The sequence below is a fragment of the Lissotriton vulgaris genome, chromosome 12 (genome assembly GCF_964263255.1).
Source record: "Lissotriton vulgaris chromosome 12, aLisVul1.2, whole genome shotgun sequence".
Lineage (NCBI taxonomy): Eukaryota > Metazoa > Chordata > Amphibia > Caudata > Salamandridae > Lissotriton > Lissotriton vulgaris.
In genome coordinates this window covers 756,870,998-756,897,179 of record NC_141700.1, presented here as the reverse complement: position 1 = coordinate 756,897,179, position 26,182 = coordinate 756,870,998, and the positions used below count along the sequence as shown (strand labels likewise).

The window sequence follows — 26,182 nt, the reverse complement described above, 5'->3', positions numbered from 1 at the left end:
TTGCAAGGTGGATTGTTAAATGTATTCAGATTTGCTACCAAAAAGCCCATTCCGCCTAGGTCTCATTCTACCCGTAAACTAGGGGCCTCTATGGCATTTTTTAGGGAACATTCCCTTGGATGGTATCTGCAAAGCAGCTACATGGTCTACACCGCCTACATTCACAAAGCACTACTGTGTAGATATGCAAGCAAAACAACAAGCTAGTGTGGGCCAGGCTATACTCAAAACACTATTACAAACCACTGCAACAGATACTGGTACTCGCCGCTAAGGGAGAGAACTGCTATGCAATCAATGCTCTAGTGTGTGATCTGCAGACCATATGCCTCGAACAGGAAATGCTACTTACCAGTATGCACCTGTTCTTGGCATGTACGGCAGCAAATTCACACACCCCCACCGGCCTACCCGGCTACCTTTATCTGTTCCAGTAATATCTTAGATACACTATACATGGACATCTTTTTGTTCTCACACAACTCCATCATTTTCCCTAATGGCGAAAAACAATCTGAAGATGCAGTCGATGCCCATGCGCACTATGCCCCAAAGGAGGAGTCATCTACCATACAAAGACTCTTCCAGGACAACAACAAAGTGTATTCATCCTGGCCCACCACCAGATGGCGATCTATGTACTAATGTGTGAATCTGCAGCCCTACATTCCAAGAACTGATGCATACTGGTAAGTAGCATTTTCCTTAAAGGCATCTGTATTGCTTCTTCACTTTGAGTGAACAGAACACCTGTTCTTTTTCAGCTTGCCAGAAAGTGTGAGTAGGCCCCTAAATATAGCTTGCCCGGGTATAATCGGACTCGCAATAGCGAATGGGGGAGTAGATTTCTCGAGGCTTCCTCTGCACCTTTTAAGTAGTACATACCAAAAGCTTACACTTTTTGTGCCAGTGCTGTACCTGTTCTGTTTGGTGAACAATTGTTATCCTGCTGCCTATATTGTACGTACTTGTCCTGTGGTGAAATCTGCCACTACTTCTTGTTCTGCTTTTCCAGTTTGTGTATATAAATGATACTTGCAATGCTTCACATGCTGCGCTTGTTCTCTGTGAGAGGGAAGCTTGTGATATTTTTTTCCTCAATAAGAAAAAGTGCAGCACAGGCAGCAGCTCAAGCTTCCCTAACATACACTAAATGCATTACGGACAGCAATTTTCTAATTGAGGAATATCTTCTGAGGAAAATGTATTAAAATTAATTCTTGCACTTTGCCTTTGTGGTCGGTGGGGGGAGTTGATCGGTGGCACTGTTCACATATGCTGTACCTGCTCTTGTGTTACAGGGAGGTAAACTGTTGCTGCCCTTCCCTAACATACACCAAATGCATTACGGACAGCAATTTTCTAATTGAGGAATATCTTCTGAGGAAAATGTATTAAAATTAATTCTTGCACTTTGCCTTTGTGGTCGGTGGGGGAGTTGATTGGTGGCACTGTTCACATATGCTGTACCTGCTCTTGTGTTACAGGGAGGTAAACTGTTGCTGCCCTTATCGCCAGTGCTAAAGTTCACGTCGGCACAAAAGGAGTGAAGGTTGAAACTAAGGTAATGCGTCAGGTTTATCTCTACAAAACGCTTGTGGTTTCTTTTGTTAATACATCCACCAAATGACCTTTTGCCCACACATTCAGTGGGAGAGCTGTATTGCACACCCTTAAACTGCTGCAGAAGTCTACAGGTGAGGCGAGAATGCATATCATGATTAGTGCCAAAGTGCTAGGGAAGGCTAAATTGTGTTTAATGCCCATGGGTTCTATTGTCAGTTGCTGTCCCAGTGGTTTCTGTCATCTATGTTTGACTGGCCTGTTAGGGGGTCATACTCATGCATTAGGTTCATGGCAAGGCTTCTGACATTCCCTCCCAGGAGTCTGAAGTTTATGCATGTCATGGTGGGATCTTGGACTGCCCCAATGAATTCTTGTATCTTTAGTCATACCAAAGGATTCTATAGTAGTTAGCTATTTCTGAGGTGTTGTGTACTTGTAAAGTGCACTATTCTCCGCAAGGGTATCCTTGCCTTGAGCAGGTATGTGTGCCTAGCCCTGCCTATGGTAGGTTGTTTAATTGGAAAACTAGGTCTTCAGCTTCTTGTGGAATTCAAAAAGAGGGAGAGGCTGTGAAGTCAGGTGAAAGGTCATGCCACGCTTTAGGAGCGAGGCTTAAAAAAAAAAGCCTGAGCTGGTTCGGTGTATGCGTGGGATGTGTGCGAATAGAAGTCTTGAGGTGCCTAGGTGGTTGCTGGAACAGGATGTGCCTGTTCAGGTAGGTAGGGCCCGAGTTCTATAGTGCCTTGAATGTGTGTGTGAGGAGTTTGAATTGAGTGTGTCTGTGCATTGGGAGCCAGTGTAGTTTCCCTGAGGTGTAGTATGATGAGTTGTGTGTGGACCGTTAAGGGTGACTCTGGCTGCCAACTTCTGGATGTTTTGTAGTCTTCTAGTGAGATGATTGGTGATCCCTGCACAGAGGGTGTTCCCATAGTCCCACCTTGCTTGTGACTAGGGTGTGAGTGACAGTTTTTCTAGTGTTTGGAAATCGAGCTTTTGTAAATGTCATCTGCACATCACCAAGTGAAGTGTTCCGATTTGTTTTACTCCTATTTAAATCTTGGATTGCATGAACACCTATGAATTACCCCAAAAAAATATTTTGTAATTCCTGATATATTTTGAAGTACTTGTACTATTCATTAACAAGCTGTTTAAATGTTGTTAAAAAAACTGACATCTTACAGCCTTTTGTTTCACAATGATTGTCAGACAACTCACTTGACAAAAACCTCTAACTGTAATAAGAGAAAGTAAAGTAAACACAATTTTCCAGGATAAGATCAGCAACAATAGTAACAAGACAAACTGAAATTTGACCTCTGTCCTGGAATAGACCGCAATGTGTCACGATAAAAACAAGATTTAAAGACGTCCTTATTGCTCATGCACTTTCTGAATGTAGAAAACATGTGTATCTTCCCTGCTTATGTTCACTCGCCAGAACGAATGAGTAGGTGCTAAAAATAGGTCGACCTGATAAAATCTGACTTGCCATAGCAAGTGGGCAGGTAGATTTTTCAAGGCCTGATTAGGACCCTTGTGGTTCTGAGAGGACTTTAGACAATTACGTTAGCTGCTGGGAGGTGTGTAATTTTATCCTGAAGAATAAAGAAGTCTGTTACAGAGCTTAGTGTGGCGTGTTTCATTTACGTGCTTCCTGGCTGGGGTGGAGGCGGCAACTGGTGACGAGTAGGAGATATGTGGCCCAGAAGAACAGGACTGCTCTCCCCGAGAGCTGACTAGGATCTAGCAAACTGCTTGTGCGTGCCACGTGCGGCCCAGATTGATGCAAAGCAGTCTGAGGTAGACGTGTGTGGAGTCAACCCGCTACTCCAGCGTATACATGGCCCGTAGAGAAGTTGAAGGCTTGTTAGAAGAGCACATTAGAAAAGCCTGCTAGAATCCACTAGTACGGCCAAAGGAAGAGATGCTACATTGCGCCAGAACAAAGAGCCTTCATCCATGCCAAGCAAATTCTAAAGACAGTGATAACCAGGTACAAAAGCAGAAGCTTACTTACCGGTACAAGTGAGTGAAGTGCCATACCGTACTCAGATTGGAAGTGGTGACCGAAGTTCAAGTACAAGGATTTTGAAAAATCTTTCTGAACAGCATGTGCTCTCAATGGCAGAAAAAACGAAAGTGCAAAATGCAATGCAGCTGTGTTCTTACCACCGCCATTCGACGCAGTGAAGAACTGGAACGTTGGTGCCTAGTGGGCTGCATGGATCAAAACATAGATGCGCTAGAAGAAGATCATTAACTACTCAAAGAATCTTGCTGGTGAGGGAGTGAAAGAAGTGATAAAAAAAAAATCTTGCCAACTGAAGCAAAATATACCAAAAAGGCAAAAGAGGTGTTGGAAACCAAGTTTAAATCAATGCCAAACATTGACTGTGAAAGATACATCTTCAGCCAAACACGAAAAACAGGTTGGTGAAACGATGGATGAGTTTGTTGAAAGACTTGAGACACTCGTTAAACATTGCAAGTTCTGTGATTTTACCAAGTAAGAAGCCATGCGATTCAGAATTATTAGTGGCTGCCTTTCTGACTCTTTTAGAAGATGCAGGTTGAGAGAAACACAGCCTGGAGAAAATGCAAATGGCTGCAAGAGCCGAAGAGCAAGCAGATCGACAAACTGCTGAAGTGAAAACGGGAACAGCCTAACATGAATCAGCCATGATTGTGAAAAGCAAGCACTAGTGAAAACAAGATTATGCTTCTGATGTAGATTTTAAGTTTCCCCACTAAGGTCAATGTCGAGCCACAGGACAGACTTGTGAAGATTGCGGGAAAGAGAACAACCTCATAACGGTCTGCAGAGCAAAAGAAAATGGAAATGTAGGACAAAAATAAGGACAAAATGATTGCCCCCCACATGACTGTGAAAACCCCTACTCCATTCATCCTACTTATCAACCTAATCAATTTTTGCCACTACCATGATCCGCATGTTTCGCCCTTGCTGTGTACCTCACTGCTTTGCTTTTTATCCTACCTATCAACCTACTCAATTTTTGCCACTACCATGATCTGCATGTTTCGCCCTTGCTGTGTACCTCACTGCTTTGCTTTTTACTTATCAACCTAATCAATTTTTGCCACTACCATGATCCGCATGTTTCGCCCTTGCTGTGTACCTCACTGCTTTGCTTTTTATCCTACCTATCAACCTACTCAATTTTTGCCACTACCATGATCTGCATGTTTCGCCCTTGCTGTGTACCTCACTGCTTTGCTTTTTATATGTACAGTCTGTTCTATTTATTTGACGTTCTCATCATCAATGTATTACCATCACCCTTCAGACCGACCTGTCCGGTTGTGCACCATATCGGATTTGTCCTTTTATCTGTGATTGTCTTTGCTGCTATTCATTTTGGTCCTGTTTATCCTTAATGTTTGATTTGTCCTTTTGTTTATTAAGCTTTCTGATGTTATTCTTATGGTCCTGCTTAATTTTATTGTTTGATATGCCTATACACATTTACTGTAAAGCGCTCTGATACCCGCAAGGGTCTTGTTCGCGCTCTATAAAACTTTCAAAATAAATAAATAAATAAATATGTACAGTCTGTTCTATTTATTTGACGTTCTCATCATCAATGTATTACCATCACCCTTCAGACCGACCTGTCCGGTTCTGCACCATATTGGATTTGTCCTTTTATCTGTGATTGTCTTTGCTGCTATTCATTTTGGTCCTGTTTATCCTTAATGTTTGATTTTGTCCTTTTGTTTATTAAGCTTTCTGATGTTATTCTTATGGTCCTGCTTAATTTTATTGTTTGATATGCCTATACACATTTACTGTAAAGCGCTCTGATACCCGCAAGGGTCTTGTTCGCGCTCTATAAAACTTTCAAAATAAATAAAATAAGACCAAACCTATTGTCATCGAGCATATCATGCAGAGGCTCATCGACATTTTTATGAGTGCCGATGAAGAATATGGGTGTGAGTTAATGGTAGCCACCAAGGAACGACGTGCGCATGTAGGAATAGCTTTTTACCAAAATGATCACAGTTCAAAAGAAATCCACCAAATGAAATAGCAAAGTTCATTTGGACAATGTCCCAAAATCACAATGAAAGTCTATGATCAACCAATAACTTTCATTTTAGACAGTGGTGCTTAAATTAACATCATACCCGCGGAGAAGTTTAACAGCCTGTCCCTTGTGTCTTGCCTGACTCCACCAGGCACAAAGGTGTACATGTGGGCTGCTTGTGAACCTGCAAAGCCAAGGATAATTCATAGCAACCATGCAACACAAAACTAGGTCCGTACAAGCACCAATCCATGTACTTCAAGGAACTTCATCTAGTGTTGGTCTAGTAGTTTAGCCACCACTGCTGACATGAAACTGAAATTACTCAATTACAACCTTCACACTGTCTGAGATTGTGAGCAAGTTCCCAACGTTGTTTCATGGTTGAGGGATACTCAAGACAATGAAAGTGCAACTTCATATCAATGAGAGCATTCACCCTCTTGCTCAATGACCCCACAGAATTGCCTTAATTTGAAAGACTCTGTCGAGAAAGAACTAGAGAGACTGTTAAAACATGATATCACTGAACGTTCAACCGGTCCTATGCCATGTGTTTCGCCTATAGTGGTAGTGCCACAAAAGGACAGTGGATGTGCTGTGCGCATAGGTGTTGATATACGCCAGGCAAATAAAGCAATTGAGAGAGAAAGACATCCTGGTCCTCACATAGCAGACATGATCATGCAATTGAATGGAGCCAAAGTTGTCTCGATTTGAACAAGGGAAACCATCAACTCAAGCTATAAGTTAATTGCAGGTACATTACTACTTTTTCCACTCATCTGGTCTGTCGTTTGTTGTTTTCTTGCTACTTTTTCAACTCATGTTGGTTTCTTCAGATACAAAAGACTAAGTTTTGCAACATCTTCAGCTGCAGAAATATTTTAAGATGTTATAAGCCAAATAATTCAGTCTGTTACACATGCTTTCAATTACAGTTATGACATATTGGTATTTGGGACAATAAAAGTAACATGACAAAGCCCTTACACAAGTGTGTCAGTTAGTTGCTGATGTAGGTCTCACTCTGAATGCAGCAAAGTAAGTTTAACAAGAACATTCCCAAGTTCTCTGGGCACATATTCTCGGAGGGAGGAATGACTCCTGACCAGGATAAGTTATAAGCATTGTCATCTACTTGCCCCTCACAAGATGTAACCGTGCTGCGATCCTTCTGGTCAGTTATTGCTCAGGGTATATTTGTGGCTCTGCTACAGTGAGTGCCCCATTTAGACTTGACAAAGTGAAATGTCCCATTTCACTGGACCCCTGAATGTGATCAAAGTATAAAATATGTGATTTTAAATGCAACTGAAATAGCCTACTTTGACCCCAAACTAGATCCTGAGATCACAGTAGATGCAATACTGGTGTGGCTGAGAACTGTTCTTGTTCTACACAGAGGTCATCCGAACGCTGAGAGACATTGTGGTCTATGCCAGTCGAAGTCTGTCTTGAAACTTAACATGCCTGTTCTCAGCCGGAGAAGGAGAGTGTGGTCTGGGCCTGTTAACATTTTCATGTTTCTGTATGGAAAACATTTCCCCATCATTAACAATCATCAGGTGTTAATCAACATCTTTAGAAACCCAAGGGCAAAGATGCCCCTCACATTGAGAGTCTGCGACTGCAAGAATATGATTAGGATATTGTACACAAGCAGGGAAAAGGTCATAACCCTGCTGATTACTTTTTTTGAGTGCCGCTACAGCGCCACGGTCAAACATCCAAAGTGGCTGAAGAGTTTGTTAACTTTATTGTGAGGTCAAGTACACAAGCAGCTCTATCACTTGAACAGGTTATTGCTGCTACCAACAGACAAGAACATGCTCATACTCGGACATAATTTTAACTCCCTTTGTAAGAAAAGTGTTCGACCATTTTTTGATAATATTGAATCAAAGAGCCCTGAGACCCCGCCCATTGCTGCGTGGTTTGTACGTCTCTGGCATGTCATGACAATGGAGCTTCTCACAGTCCGGCTACAGGTCCGAGATGTGCGCTACAAAGCGGTGTGGCAACCCCTGGTGAAATATCTATGCACCACAGAACAGGCGCGTCACATGCCCCCCAAGCTGTGGGCGCTGCGATTAGTGGAGGATGCTGTAGTTCCGCCTGACCCCGGTAGACTGCTGGCATGAGGTTTGGATATGAGAGGCCTTGAGCATTAGTAGCAATGTCGATTGCCCTGGCAACTGACACAGTGCCCCTTTATCCCCCTTCTCGGCACTCACCTCCGGCACCCAGTGGCTCTTCTCTCCCTTTGTCTACACCTTTCCTCTACTCCTACTGTCTTTATCTTGCTGTCCCCTTTTCTGTCGTTCTACTGAAGTTTTGACCATCTTGGTCTTATAGTTCTACCTCTTGGGGTTAATGGTTACAGATGTTCCGAAGTTTGAACTATCTTGTGCAGTGATTTCACAGGCTCTGTTGACTGAATGTGACGCAACCGGCCCTTGTGGGTTGTAGGTAAACCGCTGTGTACATCTTTGAGCTTGAGTACTGGCAACGGTTTTCCATTTTTCATGATGTAACGCGGCCGGCCCTGTTGGGTTGTAGGCTTAACGCTGTGTGCAACTCACTTCACTGCAACCCCCTGTTATGGGGACGAAATAAAAAGATTTGACAATAAAAAAAAAAGACCCCTGAGAGATCGTGTGGTTCCCTTGCCTCGATGAATGGGTTGAAAAGAACTGAAAGCGTGTCATCTTTGTAGCTGCTTATCACTCAAAGAGACACAGCATTCATTGACTATATCTGACCTTTCTGCACATGCCTGGGAGAGAGGCAGTTGATTTCTTTGGAACCCTGGAAAATGGACATAATCTTATTGATATCATTGATAAATACTCATATTTTCCTTTGGTAGAAGACTTATCGACAACCCATGACAGTCATCCAGCTCCTTGATAAAATGTTTGCAGTATGGCGTCTATCCGCTATTCTCAAAATAGACAATGGCCTGCCTTTTAATAGCAAGGAATTCAGAGTTTGAGTCAACTCAACATTAAGCATCAAAAGAGCATACTTCACTGGCCTCAGGCCAACAGTGTTGCTGAACGTTTCATGGGCAACCCAAACAAATAATGTAGCGCATGCCATTGGAGAAAATGGTTCTGAAACAAGCCATGTGTCAAGCTCTTCGTGCCTATCGGACAACCCCTCACTCCACCAGACACATTTCTATTTGGGAAAGCCTCTGAAACTAAGCTAGCACAGTGGACATCAGACCGATCAACAAACACTGGCAAGGTTCGTGCCATGGACACTTCTAGAAAGTGCAAAATGAGAACCTATGGGTCCCAACGCGCTCTGGAAACAGTCTTCAACAGAGGGAACCGAGTACTCGACAGAGGTAAGCGGAAAAACGGACACTGTTTGCTGTTGACCCACTGAGAGTTGTAAAGACCAAAGGACACATAGTGACTGCAAGTTGTCCTGGAAAGTCCATCACAAGGGACACTCTAGACATCCGACTTCGTGTTCATCTACTTCGGAGAGAGTAAGTGAGGTAAACCTGCCTGATTGTCCATATCAAACATATGAGCCTATGTCACCGGCAAATAGTCCATGTACCACTCCACTACCACCTACTATTCAATCCGGCATACCTGTGCGAGCAACTTGACGACTCGTTGGGGAAATATGATGTTCATTTTGTTTGTAATTTTTATTTAAGAATGAAAGAGATGTAGTCTCTTGATGTTATGAGCATTAGGACCCTCGCGGTTCTGAGAGGACTTGAAACCGGAATTAGATAAACAGCTGGAAAGTGTTAAGATGCGGTTATTAAAATCATGACGTAATGCTTACGGTTCGGGAGGTGCGCGATGTTATGCTGAAGAATAAAGATGTCTGCAGTACAGCCCCATGTGCCGCGTGTTTCATGTACTGCTTCCGGGCTGGGATGGATGCGACTGCAGGCTGCCATGAAAGGTGTCTGGATGTTCTCCAAGTCATTTACTCCCCTTCCCTCAATTCAACGCATGGATTACACACAATTGGCTAAGCGTGGCTGAATGCAATATTCATTTAACGTTTTCGTCTGAGTTCTCCACTCTGCCACCTCCTTGTAACTTTCCCTTTACTTACATTAACCGCTCCCTTTTATCTCCCCGGCCAGTGTGTACCCGTCATGGCCGCTCACAAAAGCAAGGGGGCGGCAGCGCCCGCGGTGACTCCGCGGCAACCACCGGGCTGCGGGGAAAACCAACCTCGAGCTGCGCGGCCCGAGCGCGCCTGCGCACGCTCCGTCTCACCCGCTGTCTGCGGCGTCGTGACGCGCAGTGCGTCCCCCGCCTTCCGTGCACCTGCGTCGCGGGCTCGCGGCACCGTCCGTCACCGCTCGGGACGGAGTCGGAGGGGCGCGTGCGGCACATGCCGTTGAGTAACGTCTCCGACTCGAGAACAAATGATTCAGTCCTCGCCGCCGACGGCTCACGATGTGCAGAAGGCCGCGTTAAAACCCCCAGCTTTCTCTTGCAGAGATCCATCCCAGTGACGAGTGGTGTCTGAGTACGAACGCGCGCGAGGGGAGTGGGACGATGTAGCTGTGATGCCGTCACGGGAGTGTTGTGACGCGACCTTTGACATCACCAGCTGTAGGGGGGACACAGAAAATACACAATAACGCCAGCAGTGGAAGGAAAGGTAGAAGGGCAGCTGGAGAGTTTATGTGCGGATAAGATGTCTTTCCCGAGTAGAGAGAACTTTATTCGAGTTCTCTCGCTAGATCTATAAACTGCTCGTTATATACACGGTGCACAATTTTTACACCCAGAAATTTTATTTTAGCTTTCTCGTCAAAACTTGATCCACTTCGCTGCACTTGTTGGAATACAATTTTGTAACCTTTTTTTTAGTAAAAATGTTTACGTGCTTGAAGCTCCCGAAGAAAACCCATTTGTCCTAAAATTCCCGACCCACGTGTGCCTACAAGCAGAAAAAACCCCATCACCGGAAAATGGGGTAGCAAAATAGGTTGTATCCACCCACTGTCCCCCATTTTTCATGATAAAAATCCTTTCCACCTCTGGACTTACCATAGACTTTCAGCTATCCATAACCAAGAATAACATAAACGTTGCTGTTTTCTCCTTTTAATACCAATGTCTAATCTTTGAAAGTACAGGGTTTCATATAATTTGTGCCACTTTATCTGTGGTCTGATTTGAAACCCACTCTGCCAGTGATCAGTTTGAGACATTTGAAGATAATTTTGCACTGCCTGGCAATCTTGATTCAGTTAACTTTTTTTTTCTATATACATATCTCCGCAATTTGTGTTGAACTTTGCCTCTGATGTGCTGTCTGTTTCTATGCATTCTCATGGCATTTCGTGAGTGTACCATCCAGATAATTCTAGAAAGTGTACGAAGATTGGCATCTCTTTTTGTGCCTTTGGTAGTTTTCCGGCTGTGTTGTTTTTTTAAGTGATGTGTGCTGTTTACTTCTCCACTCGCTGCAACCCTACTCTGCTACATTTTCCTAAGTTATCCGGTTATACTACACTTGTTGGATGACCGTTGTAACAATCTGTTTCGGAGCGTACAGTTAATGTTTGCAATCCAGTACAAGGTTTTCCTTTTAATTGTTATTTTTTAATAGGAAAGTATCAAATATACGTAGCCGTAAAAAGGCCCTATTCAAATGCATTATAAAGCTCGAATAGAGAGACATTTCTTCATCATACACTCTAAAATCAGGTCCAAAACGTTAAAACATGCATTCAAAAACCATAATTATTTAGCACATTATTTAAGGTCTATAACCAGGAATAAGCATGCCTATCCTGTCTGTTAAAGGTTCCCATCTTCTTTCAAGCTTGTACCTCTGTGGATCATTTTGTATAATTGAGATTTCTGTGCCACAGTTGAACTAGCATTTGGGTCGAGTATGGTAAAATAATAGGACATGTAGCAAATATATGGGTCATACCTGATTCTGTGGAATGGCAAGAAAAACCTTTGGACGTTTCTCTGAGGCACAATTTGTGGAGTCTGTGTGGTGTGTAATATTAATCATATATCACTTCACAATGACTTACTCTAAGGCGAGAAACATTAAGAATAGATTGGACCATCTGATTGCCCACACTTATTACTGGCTGAAATGTCACTTCTCATATTACTAGTCTATTTTCAAGATACGTGATAAAAGATGTGTACTACATTAATGTCATTTGCTGGGAGATGTTAGAAGAAATCCCTCAATATATATATATATATATATATATTGAAGCTACATCTGTTTGCACCTACTTCGCGCACTCAAAGGACGGGTGCTTTCGCGGGCTGTGCCTCCCGCAGTAAATTGAAGCTCTGACAAGCCTCGTATTTCAAAGAAAAGAGAAAGCACTCTCAGGAGTGGGTTCACAGTTTATTTCAAAAACCCACAGCGACCAGACGCGTTTCGGCGTTTTGCCTTTTTCGATGGTAAAGTGCGTGTCTGAGGCAGCCATTTTTATTTTGCATACACATGTGGTGGTATTCGACATAAAAAGAGGACGAAACTGCAGGAAGTATGAGCGCCATCTTGGCATGCTCATGTACATCATTTACAGCCGGCTATCCGCCATTGCATTATTACAGAGGAACAAGACATTATAGTTCATCCTACTGATTGGTAAACATTATGCGAAATCATCACAATGTTACAATACGTTGCAATAATGCCCTGGATGGGCTTTTGACGAGTTTCTACTCTCCCCAATGTTCGTCCTTCAATCTCGTCCTGAATGGGCCCTGTCTTTACGAAAATCATTACCATCTCTCTTAAGGATATGCCCAAATATAAATACAAACATTGCATATTTACATTTCTTATCTGTTTCATCTTAACTTAGTTTCCTTATCTTTACATTGATAAACATACAGCCATGATCTATTCTGCACTTTTGGACCTTTTATTTTCCCAGATGTACCGTCAGTTCTTCATGGGTATTAAGACCTTCCGGGTGCTTCGTTTGTAAATCAATGATGTAGCGAGACTCTAGTCTTCGCAACGTAATTAATCTATCACCCCCCCTTGGGTGAGTTGGGACATTATCCAGTATAAAGAAGCTCAGCAATTCCCTGTCACTATTGTGTTTCTGTTAGAAGTGACGGGCTACCGGATAAGACATGTCACAGTTTTTTATGGCCCTACAGTGTTCAAGGACTCTTTTTTTGGTCTCATGGATGGTACTCCCAACATATTGGAGTTCACAGGGACAGACCAAACAGTATACCGTGTATGGAGTACTGCATGTCAGGAATTTTTTGATCTTTTTTGGTTTGTCCATTCCTGGGATCCTATATGAGGAGACTTTTCTACTTCTGGAGCACGCCTTGCGTTTTCCGCAGGGAAAGAACCCTTGTACGTTCATAGATAACTGGATAGAAGGCTTAGTGTGTCCCTCAGTGACCTTGCCTTCCTGAAGGTGAGTAGCGGTTGTGAAGGGATATCCAAGCCTATCACTGGGTCTAGCTTTAGCAGGTTCCAATTTTTCTTAAAGATTTTCTTTAGGTCCCCTGCCTCTTTAGAAAAGGTCGTAATCATTCTGAATTTACCATTTTCAGTTCTCTTTAAATAGTTGCTCTCTAGGTGTTTTGTTGACCCTATTGAAAGCTTCTTGCAAGGTGTGTTCTTCGTAGCCTTGTGCTCTAAATCTATTCATGCATTCCTGTGCGTGTTTCAGGTAGTCTACCTCTCTAGTGTTGTTCCTTTTAATCCGTAGGAGTTCTCCAAACGGAATGCTTCTTATTAATTTAGGGGGGTGACTACTCTGCGCGTGCAATATAGAATTGCCCGCCGTGGGCTTACGATACAGTTTAGTATGAATACCACCATCTGTTATGCATACCTCCAGATCTAAAAAATGTACTGAGGAGGTACTTATCTCGGCAGTGAAATGTAAATGTACCATGTTGTCATTTAGTCTGTCTACATATTCCAAGGCTGTTTCTATTGATCCCCTCCAGATCACAAAGAGATAGTCTATATAACGATGCCAGGTAAGAATATTTTTGGTCCAGTTGTGGTTGTTCTCTGCCCAGGATACCTGCTCCTCCCACCAGCCAACAAATACATTCGCGTAGCTGGGGGCGAAGCAGGTGCCCATCGCGGTCCCCGAAACCTGGCGATGGTATTGCCCTTGGTACAGAAAGATGTTATTATTCAGACTAAATTCTAGAAATTGTAAGACCATTTCGTTATGAGTAGTGAATTTGACCAGTCTGTTTCGGTGGATTGCTGTGTCTCCAGGGTGCTGGAATTGCCGTGGTCCCCCCTGGTCCTGGGAGAAATTGGGGCGGTGTTGCCGCCATTCAGCTGCACGCCGGGCAAGATGGAGTCCTACCGAGCCCCCGCCGAAGAGGATCCTGTTGGATTGGGGGTGATGTGGTCTTGGGGACCCAAAGAGACATTGGCTGTCTGAGGCTATTAACATTTCATCTAGGGTCCATTACAGGTGGCGTCAAAGAAACCCCCCTCCCCAGTGAACCCTTGCAGAGCCTGAATGATGCACTCTGGGATTTGCAGGCCTACTACACCGAGCCGCATACAAACTTACCTGAGGGCGGGGCGAGTGACGAGCCACAGGTCAGGCGGGATATTTGAATCCGCGAAATGCGCCTATTGACTGCGAACACCTCCGGCACTGAAGAAGGTTGTTGAAAGCCGAAATGCATTTGCCATGTTGTAGCCCCGGACTGTTCACGCTACAGCTGCTCGCATTACCGCTGATTTGTTATTATAGAATTTGGGTCCCGCTCTGCTCGCACTTCAGCTGCTTAACTCTATGCATGCCTGATCGATTGAAGTAGCGCTCTGCTCGCACTACTGACACTTTCTCGTGTGCTAGAGTGCTGTTTATTTTCCGTAGCGCTACACAGGAGTTTGGATCACTTTAGAGCGCTATACTGCCACAGTGCACGTTAGGTTACCAATCAACTGTGTTGTCTGCCTTTAAACTGTGTCATTGATTTTGGGCTAATTGTACTGGCGCCATTGCCCTTTTCCCTAGCCTAACTCAGGTTGTGCCCTAATCTGTTCGTGGTAGACTTGTTGGCTCGCAGCCATTTTGTTGTTTGTTGTTTAACCCCGAGCCCAGTTCCCCACCACGATCCCGCCTCCCAGCTGCCCCGCCCTCGCCCCTCCCCTCTCCTCCATCCACTTAAGACAGATGCCTTCCCGTGCAGCGTTCACGCGCAGCGGTCGCGCCAAAAGTGCGCCAAAGGCAAGCCCGTCTACGCCTGGACCGCGCCCAGCGCCAGACCCCCTGGTCCCCGCCACTCCCAACCCACTAAAACCACTTATGATGCCGCTACTCTCCTCGCCCTCAACCCCGGACGCACCCCACTATGCTGCGAAGCTACCCCAGGACGTACCCACGGCCCATTCGCCTGCCTCTCCTGCAAGTTCACCTGCATCAGGACCCTCACCAAACCCACTTCCTCCACACACATCTCCGAACCCAACCGCCTGAAATGCATCCTACTGAACACCCGCTCGGTCCACAGACATGCAACAGAACTCAGGGACCTAATCGACAGTGCGTCACCTGACATCGCCTTCCTTACAGAAACATGGATGAACGCATCTTCTGCTCCCGACATCGCCATAGCCATACCGGACGCTTACAAGATTATTCGAAAAGACCGCACCAATCAAACTGGAGGAAGCATCTCCATCGTCCACAAACACCGTCAAAATCACAACCAGCTCCGACGACAATCTTGCAACCGCCAAACACCTCCACTTCCAGATCCACACCGACCCCAGGACCACCCTTAGAGGCACCCTCATTTACAGGCCTCCAGGCACCCGCACTCAATTCAGCGACGACATCACAGACTTCGTCAGCCCGCACGCCCTCGCCTCCGAGAACTATTCTTCTAGGAGACCTCAACTACCACTTTGAAAACCTACTCGACAGCAACACCACCACCCTTCTGGACAACCTGGCCAATCTCAGACTCGTACAACTTGTTGACACCCCCACTCTCACAGCCGGACACGCGCTCGACCCTATCTTCACCTCCAGCAAGCACATCTCCTTCGATCGCACTACAGCTCTCCACTGGACGGATCACAGCTGTGTTCACTTCAGCTACAAAACCACCCTGACCCACAACCGTCCACAACCCATTCCCTGGAGAAACTGGAACAAAATCACCACCGACCAACTCCTCACATCACTCAACCAAAACCCTCCCACCCTCTCAATGGACCCAGACCAAGCGGCCACCAACCTCAGGCAATGGATTACCAACAGTGCGGACGAATTAGCACCCCTGAAAAAGCATCAGTTGAAATCAGCCAGCAAAAAGGCTCCCTGGTTCAATGATGAACTTAAAAAATCCAAGAAGCTATGCCGCACCATGGAGAAGAATTGGAGAAAAAACCCAACCTCGGACAACATGGCCTCCCTCAAGACAGCCACCCACAAACACCACCAACTGATTCGATCCGCCAAGAAATCAGCATTCAAGGACCGTCTCGACAACAATTCTCATAACAGCAAGGAACTCTTCAATATCGTCAAAGAATTCACTAACCCCACCGCAGCATCCAACGACATCACTCCCTCCCAAGACCTCTGCGACGCGCTATCCTCCTCCTTCTACAACAAAATTGCCGACATCCACAACAGCTTCAAGAATACTCCCAGTGATCAACCCGCCCCACCCCCTTCAGATCCCACTCCTCCAACTAACAACCTCAGTGCCTGGAACCCAATCACCACTGAAGACACCATTCGCCTCATGAACTCAATCCACTCTGGCTCGCCTTCTGACCCCTGTCCCCACCACATCTTCAACAAAGCTAACTCCATCATCGCACCCCAACTCCGCGATGTCATCAACTAGTCTCTCAACTCTGCCACCTTCCCAGAAATCTGGAAACCCGCCGAACTCAGCGCCCTTCTGAAAAAACCCACAGCAGACCCCTCAGAACTGAAAAACTACCGACCCATATCCCTCCTCCCTTTCCCGGCCAAAGTCATCGAGAAAGCCGTCAACAGCCAGCTCGCCGCCTTCCTTGAATCCAACAACTCCCTTGATCCATCTCAATCCGGATTTCGAGCCAAACACAGCACCGAAACCGCCCTCATTGCAGCGACCGACGACATCCGAGCACTCCTGGACAACGGAGTAACAGTGGCCCTCATCCTACTCGACCTCTCCGCCGCTTTCGACACAGTCTGCCACAGCACCCTTATACAACGCCTCAGCAACATCGGCATACAAGGAAAAGCCTTGGACTGGATCATCTCGTTCCTAGCTGGGAGAACTCAGAGAGTCCGACTTCCCCCATTCTACTCAGAGGCCACCGAAGTCATCTGCGGCGTACCTCAAGGATCCTCACTCAGTCCCACCCTCTTCAACGTCTACATGAGTCCTCTCGCCTCTATCGCGCGTCAACACAACCTCAACATCATCTCTTACGCCGACGACACCCAGCTAATCCTTTCCCTCACCAAAGACCCCAACACCGCCAAAACCAATCTTCACGAAGGCATGAAAGAAGTAGCCGAATGGATGAAACAGAGCCGCCTAAAACTCAACTCAGACAAAACGGAGGTGCTCATCATAGGATCCTCCCCCTCAGCTTGGGACGACTCTTGGTGGCCTTCCGCTCTGGGCACAGCACCCACAGACCATGCACGTAACCGTGGCTTCATTCTAGACTCCTCTCTCTCAATGTCCAGACAAGTCAACGCCGTCTCGTCCTCCTGCTTTAACGTCCTTCGCATTCTCAAAAAGATCTTCCGCTGGATCCCCCTCGAGACAAGAAAGACTGTCACCCATGCACTGGTCACGAGTCGTCTGGATTATGGCAACACACTTTACGCCGGAATTACAACAAAATTACAGAAAAAACTCCAGCGCATCCAAAACTCGTCAGCGAGACTCATATTAGACATCCCGCGCCAAGATCACATCACCGGACACCTAAAAGACCTCCACTGGCTTCCCGTCAACAAAAGAATTACTTTTCGCCTTCTCACCCACGCACACAAGGCCCTTTATAATCTAAGACCCGAATGCCTCAACACTCGACTGTCCTTCTACAAACCCACCCGCCAACTAAGATCTTCCAATCAGGCCCTCGACGCAGTCCCGCGCATCCGAAAATCCACCATGGGTGGCAGATCCTTCTCCTTCCTGGCTGCCAAGACCTGGAACTCACTCCCCACCCACCTCCGCCTTACTCAACCACATCTCCTTCAGAAAAGAACTGAAAACCTGAATATTCGACAAATAATGAACCCCTCCCTCTAGCGCCTTGAGACCCTCTGGGTGAGTAGTGCGCTACATAAATGCCCGAACTTGAACTTGAACAATAAATGCCTCCAAGATTCCCCGCCTGTGGTCCCTTCTTCTTCGGGAGGAGTGGTGTTATATATCCATACCCCTTGCTTGTACTGCAGGTTCCTTCTGGATCTCATCAAATTCTTAAAAGAGCCCATCCCTGACCAATTGAACCCAGCATTTTGAAGTGCGGATCTCCCCAACAGCTTGTGTGGCCATCATATACAAATGGTGCATATTGGAATTATACCACATCAAAGTATATTTATAAAACCTTGGAATGTAATACATTATCCTAATAGCCTGGCAAATGTTATGATAAAGCACAAGTGTCTTAAATCTAGTGTGTTTAAAGTAGGCCATCTCAGTCAGCTCTTTCATGAGTATAACAACATGACCGAAGGCATGATAATCTGGAAAGAAAGATTTATTAAAAGTAGATGAACTAACAAAACGGGTTTCTGGTACTTGTAGAGATAGATTAGTTACTAGAGTTTTTCCAATATCAAACTTATAAACAGGCGTATGGCCGAATTGTACAGCTGCTTATTCGATTGCTTCAAAGCCCTAGATGGAGCCAAGGATAACATTGAAATGTCATCAGCATATGCTAGCAGTCTAATTCCTGTCTTATGTGAGTGTATAGAGGGAATAATAGGTAGTATTTTTAGAACTTGGCTGTAAGGTTTAAAGTATAAGGAAAAGACATGCAGAAACGGACAACCATGCCTTGTCCTCTGTTTGATCTAGATAATATCTGACAAAGCGGCCATACAAACTATATGGGCAGACAATGAAGTGCACAGTGTTTTGGCCTAACTTAAAACATTGGATCCAAGACCCATAACATACCAGATAAACCGCCAGGAGACCTTGTGCCTTTTTGGCATACAACAGTATAATCCCAGTGGGTATAGCTAGACTGCCAGCAACCTCCAACGCTGTTTTTGCCCAGCCCAAACTACCAGGCCATGTCATCCCTGAACCGAAACACAAGCAACCCATGACTGGTTTGTCCTAATTAGGGCTCATCAGCCAGGTATAGCTTAGATGAGCCCTAATTGGGGCGAAACCGGTCATGGGTTGTGTGTGCTGGTGTTTGTCTATGTGGAATGATTCATGCATGCAAATATATGAAAGATTTAATTTTGAAGAACCGAAGTTGTTGGGAAACACATAAAGAGCAGCAGCTTCTCAGTGGGGAATATGTAATTATAATGCCCTACTGAGCAGATGCGTTCAACAGTAGTGGGAAGAGACCACCAGGAAAAAAACAAGTAGGGAATTGTCTCTGAAATGCAGAACAAGATTTAAAGGCACCTTTATTGCTCATTCACTTTTTGAGTGAACAAAACACCTGTTCTTTGTCAGCTTGCCAGACCGGTCCAGTCGGCACTAAAAATAGCTCGTTCTTATAAAATCGGTAGATTTTTCGAGGCTCGGTGACAATCACAACAGATGTACCATAAACTAATTAGGGTGCATACCTGAGCATCTTGCAGTTCGTTCAACAGACACCCGATGATGCAGTCAAGCACCTAAATGAGTTGAAGAATGCTAGAGTGAACTAAAATCGCGTCCTAAGGAAAGTGGTGCAGATATTGACAACCCTCTGCAAAGTTCTACATAAACCAGCCGTACTAAAGATGTGTGTGTCGTCGAACAGTGGCATCTGTGATTTTGCAATGGACCCTTTAAAATGCAATCTTACTAATAATGCATCATTTACCCGATATCTACATGCAGGAGGGGACAAAAGATGAACTTTTTTACAAATGGGTAAACATTATTTGCAGTCCAAATCATTCAAACTTTTGAGTGAGTGAAAAGATGACATGCACTGTATTGCTGCCTACTTTAAGGTGTAATTAACATTGAGTGAAAACACATTGTGAAGCTATGCATAATGCACTCATTTAACAGTAAGAAAGAAAGGCATTCTTACAAGCCATTACTTTATTGCCCAGAGTTAGTGAGATCCATGCACCAACTATAGAAACATTTTATTTGTAAATTCACAAAGATGGGTTAGTTAAGATACATTAATTTAAAATTCATTCCCAAGGTATGTCCTAATTATGGGTGGTCGCACAATTCAAATGGCACAGATTGCCCAAAGAGTTTGCCTGCTGGTTGGTGTGAAGTTGCACAGCAAAGAAGAATAGCACCAAGAGCTGCTTGTAGTGGGAAAGTAGCTTAGCAGTTCTGCTTCACTTTCCTATTTGGGATAGAACTGATTGGAAAAGGGCGGTTTCCTGTCCTTCATGGCACAAACCAGCTAACACTGATTCTGATTGATTTAAACATTGGCATTGGCATCTATTGCTTTTGTGTTGTCTAAGTGATTTGCTTTAAATGGTGTGGGATTGCACAGCTTCTTGTTCTGTCTGCACTGCACCTCACTGATTATGCCAATATGGAATACTACATTTTAAATGATGGAATGGAACATATTCAGACTAATTGCCAATGGTTTACATTAAAGCGGGTCGGACACTTTTTTTATCGGCTAGCTAATCTGGTTCCTTCATTTCGGTCAGGTGCGCAAGCTCTGAAGTGGGTTGTGAGAGGGAGAATGGTGATACCCTGGGACATACATGGAGGTGTCGACACAGGCCTGGGTATCTTGGCGTCAGTGGAGGTTGCTGTGGCAACTTGTGGGAGCGAGAGCCGGCCAAAGAGACGGCCATTGTTGTAGATCAGTAAGGAGCCTTGTCCTCTTGTCTTTGTCCCACCCCAATGAGTCCCAGGACATGCCATCGGAGAAAACAGCAGTGAGTCAGTGGCAGGGGAGAAGGATTGTCCGTGGAAGAAAGTCTCTTCTATAGTTACTAGAGTCCCCCACTATCCCATGTTTCCAGCTTGCAGAGCACAAGCCATAAAAATGTGAACTCAGTACAAACAAGTGGTGTGAAATAAGTCATTTTCTCCGAGCTCAAGATTTAGGTAGAATGTTCTATGACCGGACTGTCAGAGTTTTCCAGGTAGTATTTGCGTTAATGGGAATTAAGGATATGTTCTAAAATGGGAGTCAAGTGGACATTGTATGGTATACTAGCAATTCAGTATATGCCATTTTTTAGAACGTAAAGTATGCAGTAAGAAAATTGTAGCATATGTAGTATCTTCTGCCTGTAAGCCTCTATGTAAAGGCTACCGTTGTATCTGCCAGTTGATATCTAGGAGAGAATTACCAATTCCAACCAGTATATCCATGTGAGATAACCGAGATGCCTGAATGTTGAATAGCATGAAGACCCGTAATATCTGGTCCAGGTCCGCCTGCTTTTCCTCTCACTCATGGAAAGGACAGGCTCAAATTTGCAAATATTTATCACCTGTTTGGAACACATGGTAAATGTAAGATCTTTTTTGCCAGTGGGAGGGTAGAAGGTGAACGGGGTGCCACAAAACGACAGGTTTCTTTTTACTTTAGCAGGGGAGAGCTTAAACTGCTCCCCTCAGCTAAAGTATTTAGGCAGGAGAGGGCTGGGTGCAACAGCTGGCTGCAGCTCAGTAAGGAGATTAGGTCTGATGTCTCTAAGTCCTGAAATTATTGGGTGTGAAGTTTGATGCCAGAGAATTTTGAGTTCAGACCCATCAGGAAAGACATAGTTGTAATTTCGGATTAATGGTCAGTTTTTACTTATTGGAATAATGTTTTGAGGCTTTTGTGGCTGTAGATACACATGGTCCTGCCATCTAGTGCTGAAACGTCTTCTCGAGTCAAAAGGCCGTTTGACTCCAACTCTTGCTGGTAATGTGCAAGTGCATTGGCTCCATTGTTAGATTGTTTTCTTTCCGCCATAGAGTTTGGAGGTGAGTTACTGGGATCCGGATTAAGGCTGGTGCGATGTTCCCTTCAGCATTCTTTGGGTTCTCTCCATTCCTTCGCCATTGTTCGCTACTGCAGTTCCATTTCTCGCATCGACTCTATGCATGTTGCTTCATCCAGTTTCAGAATTGGAACTCATTCTACCCTACCCCCTTCCTACCCCTTCCCCCCAACCATAACCCCACCCTTCAAGGGTCCTGACCATCATTGCCCCCACCGTCAGTGTCCCTTTTCCACCATGCCTCACCTGTGGTAAAACTGTCACAATTTCGCTATTGTCCTCTGTGTCGCGCCAAATACCCCAGGGCCTATCTACATCAGGTCTGCAATCTCTGCCTCTCGCCGATGCACAATGTTATCTCCTGCAATGCTTGCTGCTCCTTCTGTTCAAAGAAGAGACCGCTAGGCTGGTTGCCTCGAAATTTCATGCAGAAGGAGAGACGACACACTAAATCTTCTCAGTACCTAGAGCCTTGAGGGTGGAAACATCAACTAGTGCCATTGTCTGCAGAGTAAGAGGCCTACCCGCCTGGCCCAAGTTCTAGCTCTGACCTGGAGATCGAAGACCTACTGCCAGTTTAACTGGTTCCTCCCCCTCTACCCCGCTCACGCTCCGAGCGGGAACCCTCAAAGTGCCAAACATCCACTTTTGATGCTATGAAACCGGCTTCCGGGCCACCACTGCCATTTGGCCATGGTCAGCAATAAACACCTGCTTCCGACACCATGCCCAGCCTCTGTGCCGAAGATCTTCAGGTGAACCTACCCATCTTACTGTAGGAGGTGTGAACTTTACTTTTTAAAGAGGCTATTAAGAGGGTTCCTGATTCTTAAATAGGGATGTATTGCTACTATCCATATTTCCTTGTGCCTAACGATGTATGACTTTGTCCTATTTTAGATCTTTGCACTCTGAATACCTTCCTTCCGGAAGGACAAATTTACAGTGCTCATACTGGCTCAGGTCCTGTCTGTCCTAGATCCAGGAGACTGGATGGTAGCCTTGTACTTGCAGGACACATACTTTCATGTGCCTGTTCTGCAGTCACACAAACGTTACTGCGGTTCAAGGCTGACCAAGAAGTTTGCCCTGTTTGCCTTTAACCTTACCAGCTCCCCTCGGTGTTCATGAAAGTGATGGCGGTGGTCGCTGCCCATCTTCATAGGTTAATGTTACCAGTTTTCCCCTACCTCAACTACTGGATGTTAACACAGGCACTCCAAAGTCAGTCGTAGACTACCACCAGACGACGACCAGCCTCCTGGTGTCATTGTTCTTAATCCATCTGCAAAGTCATACATGACTCCTTATCAGTGACTTACTTTTATAGGATCTGTCTTGGACACGGTACAGTTCAGGACCTTTCCTCCATCACAACGAGTCCCGGACATTAGGGCTATGAGCCAGATGTTTGAGCGTCGATCCTGAATCTCAGTAGGGCTAACTCTTAAGACTTCTTGGCCTGTTAGTCCCATGCATCCTGCTTGTCGACTTCGCAAGGTAGCGTATGTAGGCTCAGAAGTGGGATTTCAAGTCTGTGGGCTCAGTACCAAAGAAACCTATCCGATGGCATCCAGGTTTTTGAGGAGAATGCAAAAGATTTGCAGTGGTGACAGCTTGACCACAATCTAACCATTGGCAAACCCTCCTCCCTTCCCCTCGCAAAGCTGGTGGTGGTGAGGAACGTGTCACTGCTGGCTTGGAGAGGTCCTTTGTTAGAGATGAAGATTAGGGGAATGTGTTCTCTGGCAGACACCCAGCGCGATAGCAGTCTGTTTGAATTAGGAGTCATTCATCTAGCGTTGTAGGCCATTGCACCACTTATTAAGGGGGAAGTTAGTGAAGGTTCTCTTTGAGAATACTATTGCCATGTGGTATTGTAACAAGCAGTGCTGTGTAGGATTCTGGGTCCTGCGCCAGGACGTTCTGTGCCTTTGGAACATGGAATCTCCCTATTTGTGACCCACCCGATGGGATCCTTCAACCCAAGGGCAGACAAGCTCAGCTTGTGGTACTGATGAATTGCATATGGTGGCTGTACCCCAAAGTGGCACAGGGATTCTTCCAACTATAGGGAGAACATTGGCTAGATCTTTTCACCACGGTTGAGAATATGCAGTGGCAAAACTTTTGTGCTTTGGAGTTCGGCGAAGGCTTTCCCTAGAAGGTGTGTTTCGGCTGGAGTGGAACAGCGGACTCCTGTATGCCTTCCCACCTCTGCCTCCTGCCCAGAGATCTGAAGAAAATCAAGAATGTCCGGGACCAATCCATCCTAGTGGCGCCGGATTGTGCCAGGAGAATGTTTTACCCAGAACTTCTGAATATGTGCGCCTACCCTCCGATAATGCTACCACCTCAGGAGGATCTTGTGTTGCAGCAACAGATTAGGCTTCTCCGCCCGAATCTGCACAATCTACACCTCCATGTGTGGAGACTAAGTGGATGTTATGGATGTCATCCCGGCTGCCTGGCACTGGGTCAAATTTGAGGCCTGATTTGGCATCCTCAAGGAAGACCCTTTGCAAGCCAAGTGTTGGATGTTTTATCTTTACACAGCTGTGCCTTGCAATGGGGACTATTAAAGGTTATTTATATGTCCTTTTTTGATTTACTGAACCAACCGTCCTTATTTAAATCATATGTTGTGACACATTTTTTTAAAGGTTTAACAAACATTCCCTTCCATACCGTTTGTGATGCCACAGTAGGACCTTAATTTGGTCCTCACATTTCTCTACTCCTGTGAGTCGATGCATAGGTGCTCATTGCATTTTCTGATCTTACAGTCGGTCTTCCTCATCGTCATAACTTCAGCTAATCAAATGAGCGTCAGTCTCTCTGTTCAACTGTCCTACGCCACCTTTTTCTCTGGACAAACTGGTGCTGAGCTCCAGGGCGGCCTTCTTGCTGAAAGTCGTGACTCCTTTTCAGGATGAGCAAACAATCATCCTCCTAAAGTTTGACAAGAGTCACACCTCGAAAGAGGAGAGGATCCATCGGCAGGACCCAAAAGAGCTTTAAGCTTTTACATCAATTGCACCAAACCCTATCGGATGAACAATCAGCTTTTTGTGGTTTTCTCTGGGGGCAAAGAAAGTTAAGGCTGTGCAGAAAAGTACTCTGTCAAGGTGGGTAGTCCTCTAAATTAAGATTGGCTACACCATGGCCAAAAAGCAGTTTCTGGAAAGATACCAGGGCCTTGTCTGCCACCACTCCATTGGTCCCCAAAGTTGCCTGTCCTTGACATCTGTCGGGCCACAATGTTAGCATCTTTGCACACCTTCACAAAGCACTACTTCCTTGACAGCCAGGTCCGATAGGAAGGGCCTTTTTTTTCCCTCCCCAAAGGTGTCAGAGCGCTTTACATGAGCACCAGTTGCATTCCAGATGGACATATGCATTTTAGCTAGGCACACGGAGATTAAGTGTGTTGCCAAGAATGACAGGATGTTGAGCGTCCCTGCCGAGACTTGAACCCGGTTCCCCAGCATTGAGGTTGACTGCTCTACCTGTTAGACTACATCCTCTCTAATTTTCTACCCCACCAACCCTCTTTGTGAAGGGACTATTTTAGTATGTATTTGACAGGTAAGGAATCTGCTGAAGTTAGACATATGCATCAGAAGAACAACATACTTCTTTTCAGTAACGCACTTTCTGGTGGATGCTCTAACTGCAGATTCCTCCCTGCTGTGCCCTCTTCCTGTTCTGCGGATTGTTTTCTTCTTACGATCTAAAAAGTTCCCAAATTAGAGCTCTGCACACACGTGCTTCCAAATGTTTTGTGCTCCATGTCTGAGGGCGTGAAAAAAGTCGAGCAAGAAATCGAAGTCAACACGCAGGGTGAGCACTTATATGCTGCTCCGGTCTTCCATTTCCAGGGGCAGAATGGAGCCATGTGGCGCGACCTCCCAGCGTGCAGGAGTACTGCTTTGAAGAGTTTCCAAATCCAACCTAGCACACAGGAAATATTCTAGAGGTGAGGAATCTGCGGTTAGATAGAGTATCTTTGCAGCGTAAGAATTGATGGATTCACAATTTTGTGCATTATTCCGCTGCTATCTAGTGGTTGGGTCTGGAATTGTAGTCTTTTTTTCTCCCTCCTTTAGTCGCCATCTTCAGATTCTTTTTTCCGCCGTTGGGTCTGGATCGTTGCCGAAGAGTTCCAGAGTTTTGGAAGAGGAATATAGGAAAATGGTCAAATCAAGTTTTCAGCTACACCGGACTACAGGTCAGGTAACCGAAATGACGAGGAAGAAGGTTTACGACCATAAACTCTACGTTCCCAGAAAATGCGCTCGCAGGGGGCTCCCTAGGCACGGGGATGGACAAAACACTGTTCAACTTTTGCACCAATTGCCACCACAAGTATGCCCAGAAGGATCAACATCCAGTCTGCAACCTCTGCCTGCCGCTCGACCACAGC

At 45.3% G+C, this 26,182-nt stretch overlaps 1 protein-coding gene across 4 annotated transcripts in view; it reads left to right on the top strand.

The window, feature by feature from the left end:
* The window catches only part of KDM6B (lysine demethylase 6B), an 823,670-nt gene that overhangs the window by 579,688 nt on the left and 217,800 nt on the right, over positions 1 to 26,182 (top strand). For 3 of the 4 annotated variants that reach the window (XM_086946061.1, XM_086946060.1, XM_086946064.1), the window contains one exon: positions 1,488 to 1,564. The exons of the other annotated variant lie outside the window; for it this stretch is intronic. The gene's annotated coding sequence lies outside the window, so the exon portion shown is untranslated. The remainder of the gene's footprint in view (positions 1 to 1,487; positions 1,565 to 26,182) is intronic. 4 annotated transcript variants of the gene reach the window in all.